The 6,825-nt window shown below is 43.4% G+C and overlaps 1 non-coding gene across 1 annotated transcript; it reads right to left on the minus strand.

Annotated features, from left to right (window-relative positions):
- LOC125386947 lies at positions 1 to 1,923 on the minus strand. Its single transcript, XR_007227550.1, has one exon. It is a non-coding gene; the product is annotated as a small subunit ribosomal RNA (ribosomal RNA).
- Positions 1,924 to 6,825: the final 4,902 nt, after the last annotated feature.

Genomic DNA, 6,825 nt, shown 5'->3' on the forward strand with positions numbered 1-6,825 from the left:
TAATGATCCTTCCGCAGGTTCACCTACGGAAACCTTGTTACGACTTTTACTTCCTCTAAATGATCAAGTTTGGTCATCTTCCCGGTAACATCGGCAATGCTTATCACATTGGCCGCGCACCAGTCCGAAGACCTCACTAAATCATTCAATCGGTAGTAGCGACGGGCGGTGTGTACAAAGGGCAGGGACGTAATCAACGCGAGCTTATGACTCGCGCTTACTGGGAATTCCTCGTTCATGGGGAATAATTGCAAGCCCCAATCCCTAGCACGAAGGAGGTTCAGCGGGTTACCCGGGCCTTTCGGCCAGGGAAAACACGCTGATTCCTTCAGTGTAGCGCGCGTGCGGCCCAGAACATCTAAGGGCATCACAGACCTGTTATTGCTCAATCTCGTGCGGCTAGAAGCCGCCTGTTCCTCTAAGAAGATTTGTTTGTACGTTGGTAGTAAAAACCCACCGACCGAAGCCGGGGGCCTTCGAGATACCATAAGTTACGTCTATTTAGCAGGCTAGAGTCTCGTTCGTTATCGGAATTAACCAGACAAATCGCTCCACCAACTAAGAACGGCCATGCACCACCACCCACCGAATCAAGAAAGAGCTATCAATCTGTCAATCCTTCCGGTGTCCGGGCCTGGTGAGGTTTCCCGTGTTGAGTCAAATTAAGCCGCAGGCTCCACTCCTGGTGGTGCCCTTCCGTCAATTCCTTTAAGTTTCAGCTTTGCAACCATACTTCCCCCGGAACCCAAAAGCTTTGGTTTCCCGGAAGCTGCCCGCCGAGTCATCGGAGGAACTTCGGCGGATCGCTGGCTGGCATCGTTTATGGTTAGAACTAGGGCGGTATCTGATCGCCTTCGAACCTCTAACTTTCGTTCTTGATTAATGAAAACATTTTTGGCAAATGCTTTCGCTTCTGTCCGTCTTGCGACGATCCAAGAATTTCACCTCTAACGTCGCAATACGAATGCCCCCATCTGTCCCTATTAATCATTACCTCGGGGCTCCGAAAACCAACAAAATAGAACCGAGGTCCTATTCCATTATTCCATGCACACAGTATTCAGGCGAAGGTAGCCTGCTTTAAGCACTCTAATTTGTTCAAAGTAAACGTATCGGCCCACCTCGACACTCAGTGAAGAGCACCGCGATGGGATATTAGTTGGACCGCCCGCGAGGAGCTAAGCCCACCGATAGGACGTACCACATAATGCCAGTTAAACACCGCGAGCGGTGAACCGACACTGTGACACACAGATTCAACTACGAGCTTTTTAACCGCAACAACTTTAATATACGCTATTGGAGCTGGAATTACCGCGGCTGCTGGCACCAGACTTGCCCTCCAATTGGTCCTCGTTAAAGGATTTAAAGTGTACTCATTCCGATTACGGGGCCTCGGATGAGTCCCGTATCGTTATTTTTCGTCACTACCTCCCCGTGCCGGGAGTGGGTAATTTGCGCGCCTGCTGCCTTCCTTGGATGTGGTAGCTGTTTCTCAGGCTCCCTCTCCGGAATCGAACCCTGATTCCCCGTTACCCGTTACAACCATGGTAGGCGCAGAACCTACCATCGACAGTTGATAAGGCAGACATTTGAAAGATGCGTCGCCGGTGCTAGATGACCATGCGATCAGCACAAAGTTATTCAGAGTCACCAAAACAAACGATGGACGGACAGACGAGCCATCCGCCACCGATTGGTTTTGATCTAATAAAAGCATTCCTACCATCTCTGGTCGGAATCTGTTTGCATGTATTAGCTCTAGAATTACCACAGTTATCCAAGTAAATGTAGGTATGATCTAAGAAACCATAACTGATTTAATGAGCCATTCGCGGTTTCACCTTAATGCGGCATGTACTGAGACATGCATGGCTTAATCTTTGAGACAAGCATATGACTACTGGCAGGATCAACCAGGGATCTTATAATATATTCCCAAAAACCAGCATTTTCGTTTAAAAGTTCTCTCTGTGTCGTAGGTGGGACGTAAGCACCGTACGACGAGACTTTTCATTTTATATATATATATATATAATATAATTTAGAGAGCAACGTTCCATGGTTCAGTAACAACGTCACTCAGCCACTTTAATTCTCCTCCTCTCTCACCATCATATATCGATACAAAGATTCATACTTCACAGAATTATTTCTGTTTGTAACTTTTCTCCTCCAACTTCTCTCGTAGAATATAACTTAGCGGTAAAGCACGTATACGCATGCTGGACATACCGTAAGAATATTCTTTTATAAGCTTCAACACCTCTGTAGAGACGCGTTACCAGAAGATAACGCACTCTACAGAACGCCAAAGAGACCATCGTGCAGCTACAAATAGCTTACAACCGATGGTCTCGGCAAGAATGGCTACTCCGTAAGTACAAGCACACACGCATCCAACTTTTGTCAAATACGTGCACACAGGTCACCAGCTTCCCGACTAAGGGGAAGCTTGCCACGTTAACGGTCATTACGTCCTAGACTTCGACCCGCGGCGCAGCAGTGTAGAGAAAAAACCAGTACGAGAACGGAGGAACAGTCGAGAAATAGCGTAAAATACACTAAGACTCGAGGAGCGGTGACTGAATTCTCAACCGAGGCCGTAGAATAGCCACGCGCCCAACGCTGTTCCGACCGAACCGTCCGGCTCGACGCTTCTCTTATAGATACCAAGGGGCCGGCCGGAAGGCCGGCGCCGGCCGGGCTAGCGGCCGCGCGCTTATGGTGCAAAACCTCCGTAGCAACGTACCGTTCGGAAGGGACGCTGGAACTTAGTCGCTCGCACGTTCAATAACTACTATATAAAGGCGATATCCAACCATCGAAATATTTTACCACAAGCATTATTAACATATTATAAATGCATTTTTACCAAAAAATTAATTTTTTTTTTCACCGAAAAATTGCATCAGTAAACATACAGTTTTATCGACTATGGACAAAAAATAACTTTATAATCGATTAAAACACGTTAAAATAATACGAAATATGTAAAAAAATATATACCTTGTAACATTAATTAACGAAAAAAATGCAAAAATATCCCAGTCGTATCAGTCCGACGGAAGCTAATTTTTCAAAAAATTCGACAAAAATGTTTAATCCGATTGCATTTAATAGAGATATAACGATCCCTGTAAAAAAAATTATACCTTATAACGCTTTTTAACGAAATAACTCGAAATAATCATTTCGGACTTTTCGCGCCGGCCGAAATTTTTCTAAGTCCCTACGTACCGGTCCGAAATACTTCAAAGTCCCAACGTCGCGTCGCATCAGTCCATTTCTAAAAAACGTTCCAGCGACCAAATAAACGCTTAATCCCGACGTAAAACGTCGAGATAAGTCGATTTATGCAAAAATATTCGTACCTTGTAACACTTTTAAGCGAGATAATTGGAAAAAACCGGTTCGATATCGAAATTTTTTAAAGTCCCAACGAAAAAATCGAAACTTTGTAGAAGGTCTTGGGGACGAAAAAAACGCTTAATCCCGACGTAAAACGTCGAGATACATCGATTTGTGCAAAAATATTCCTACCTTGTAACACTTTTAAGCGAGATAACTCGAAAAAACCTTTTCGGTCTTTTCGCACCGGCCGAACTTGCTCAAAGTCCCAACGTCCCGTCGCATAATTCCGTTTCTAGAAAACGTTCCAGCGACCATATAAACGTTTAATCCCGACGTAAAACGTCGAGATAAGTCGATTTATGCAAAAATATTCGTACCTTGTAACACTTTTAAGCGAGATAATTGGAAAACCGGTTCGATATCGAAATTTTTCCAAGTCCCAACGAAAAAATCGAAACTTTGTAGAAGGTCTTGGGGACGAAAAAAACGCTTAATCCCGACGTAAAACGTCGAGATACATCGATTTGTGCAAAAATATTCCTACCTTGTAACACTTTTAAGCGAGATAACTCGAAAAAACCTTTTCGGTCTTTTCGCACCGGCCGAACTTGTTCAAAGTCCCAACGTCGCGTCGCATAATTCCGTTTCTAAAAAACGTTCCAGCGACCATATAAACGTTTAATCCCGACGTAAAACGTCGAGATACGTCGATTTATGCAAAAATATTCGTACCTTGTGACACTTTTAAGCGAGATAATTGGTAAAAACCGGTTCGATATCGAAATTTTTCCAAGTCCCAACGAAAAAATCGAAACTTTGTAGAAGGTCTTGGGGACGAAAAAAACGCTTAATCCCGACGTAAAACGTCGAGATACATCGATTTGTGCAAAAATATTCCTACCTTGTGACACTTTTAAGCGAGATAACTCGAAAAAACCTTTTCGGTCTTTTCGCACCGGCCGAACTTGTTCAAAGTCCCAACGTCGCGTCGCATAATTCCGTTTCTAAAAAACGTTCCAGCGACCATATAAACGTTTAATCCCGACGTAAAACGTCGAGATAAGTCGATTTATGCAAAAATATTCGTACCTTGTGACACTTTTAAGCGAGATAATTGGTAAAAACCGGTTCGATATCGAAATTTTTCCAAGTCCCAACGAAAAAATCGAAACTTTGTAGAAGGTCTTGGGGACGAAAAAAACGCTTAATCCCGACGTAAAACGTCGAGATACATCGATTTGTGCAAAAATATTCCTACCTTGTAACACTTTTAAGCGAGATAACTCGAAAAAACCTTTTCGGTCTTTTCGCACCGGCCGAACTTGTTCAAAGTCCCAACGTCCCGTCGCATAATTCCGTTTCTAGAAAACGTTCCAGCGACCATATAAACGTTTAATCCCGACGTAAAACGTCGAGATACGTCGATTTATGCAAAAATATTCGTACCTTGTGACACTTTTAAGCGAGATAATTGGTAAAAACCGGTTCGATATCGAAATTTTTCCAAGTCCCAACGAAAAAATCGAAACTTTGTAGAAGGTCTTGGGGACGAAAAAAACGCTTAATCCCGACGTAAAACGTCGAGATACATCGATTTGTGCAAAAATATTCCTACCTTGTGACACTTTTAAGCGAGATAACTCGAAAAAACCTTTTCGGTCTTTTCGCACCGGCCGAACTTGTTCAAAGTCCCAACGTCGCGTCGCATAATTCCGTTTCTAAAAAACGTTCCAGCGACCATATAAACGTTTAATCCCGACGTAAAACGTCGAGATACGTCGATTTATGCAAAAATATTCGTACCTTGTGACACTTTTAAGCGAGATAATTGGAAAAAACCGGTTCGATATCGAAATTTTTCCAAGTCCCAACGAAAAAATCGAAACTTTGTAGAAGGTCTTGGGGACGAAAAAAACGCTTAATCCCGACGTAAAACGTCGAGATACATCGATTTGTGCAAAAATATTCCTACCTTGTGACACTTTTTAACGAGATAATTGGTAAAAACCGGTTCGATATCGAAATTTTTCCAAGTCCCAATGTGCAAATCGAAACTTTTCAGAACGTTTCAAGATCAAAATTAACGCTTAATCCCGATGTATTTAATAAGAATATATCGATTTATGCAAGAATATTCGTACCTTCTAACGCTTTTTGAGGAATTATTTCGAAAGGAACATTCGGCCTTTTCGTACCGGAGCCAGAAAAATTTCAAAGTTCCAACGTCCCAGTCAGCTAGGTCCGGTGGAAAAAATTTGTTAAAAAAATAAAAAGAAACCGTTACGTTCCGCTAGACGACGTCGAACAATAACGATTTCTATAAAAATTTCCATACCTCGTAACGCGTTTTGAGGAGTTATTTCGAAAGGAACATTCGGCCTTTTCGTACCGGAGCCAGAAAAATTTCAAAGTTCCAACGTCCCAGTCAGCTAGGTCCGGTGGAAAAAATTTGTTAAAAAAATAAAAAGAAACCGTTACGTTCCGCTAGACGACGTCGAACAATAACGATTTCTATAAAAATATCCATACCTCGTAACGCGTTTTGAGGAGTTATTTCTAAAGGAACGTTCGGCCTTTTCGTACCGGGGCGAGAGATATTTCAAAGTTCCAACGTCCCAGTCACCTAGGTCCGGAGGGTGAAATTTTTCAAAAAAATAAAACGAAACCGTTACGTTCGACCAGATGACGTCGAACTGTAACGATTTCAATAAAAATTTCCACACCTCGTAACGCACTTTAAGGAGTTATTTCGAAATTTAAGGAGTTATTGCGATTATTTCAAAGTCCTCGCGGTACCACGTCGGAACGCGATACGCTCTTACGCGTTGCTCGCTCGCTCCGCTCGCTCGAAAAAAAATATAGACCAACCCAAAACCAATCTCTTTCGCGTTCGTTCTTCGATCTCGTTCGAATCTCGGTTCGAACGCGATCGGGAACGGTTTTGGGTTAGGCTAGAATCGTACGAGCGAGCGCAGCGAGCGAGCAACGATCGAAATTTCCACGCTGTAAGCGTACTAGATATTTTCCTATCCCTGTACGTTTTTTTTATCCGTCGTACTCTCTCCGATAGAAGGAGAAACGAAACGTAAAAAAAGTGGAAACGAAACGAGAAGAAACGTTCGACTGCGTGCGCGCGCACCTTGTACTTTAAAAGATTGTTACGTACTCCGCCACATACCCGCAAGCGAGGGGTTGCGCGCGCAGCGCTAGCGCGAGCGTCCAAGTCCAGCGGCGTATTGCTTTGCGTTCGTACGTGTCGTTATTCCATTGGAATAAAAAAAATCGCTACGTACGATCATCGTGCTTCGGCACGGCCGTACGTAGCGAAGTAGATTTTTTTAGCGCATGGGACTAAGCCGAGCGACGTATTGCCTTCTATTCGTGCGTGTCGTTATTTTATTTAATCGAAAAAAAACCGCTACGTACGAACATCGTGCCCATACACGGCCGTACGTAGCGAGATTTATTTTT

Source organism: Bombus terrestris, unplaced genomic scaffold (assembly GCF_910591885.1).
Source record: "Bombus terrestris unplaced genomic scaffold, iyBomTerr1.2, whole genome shotgun sequence".
Lineage (NCBI taxonomy): Eukaryota > Metazoa > Arthropoda > Insecta > Hymenoptera > Apidae > Bombus > Bombus terrestris.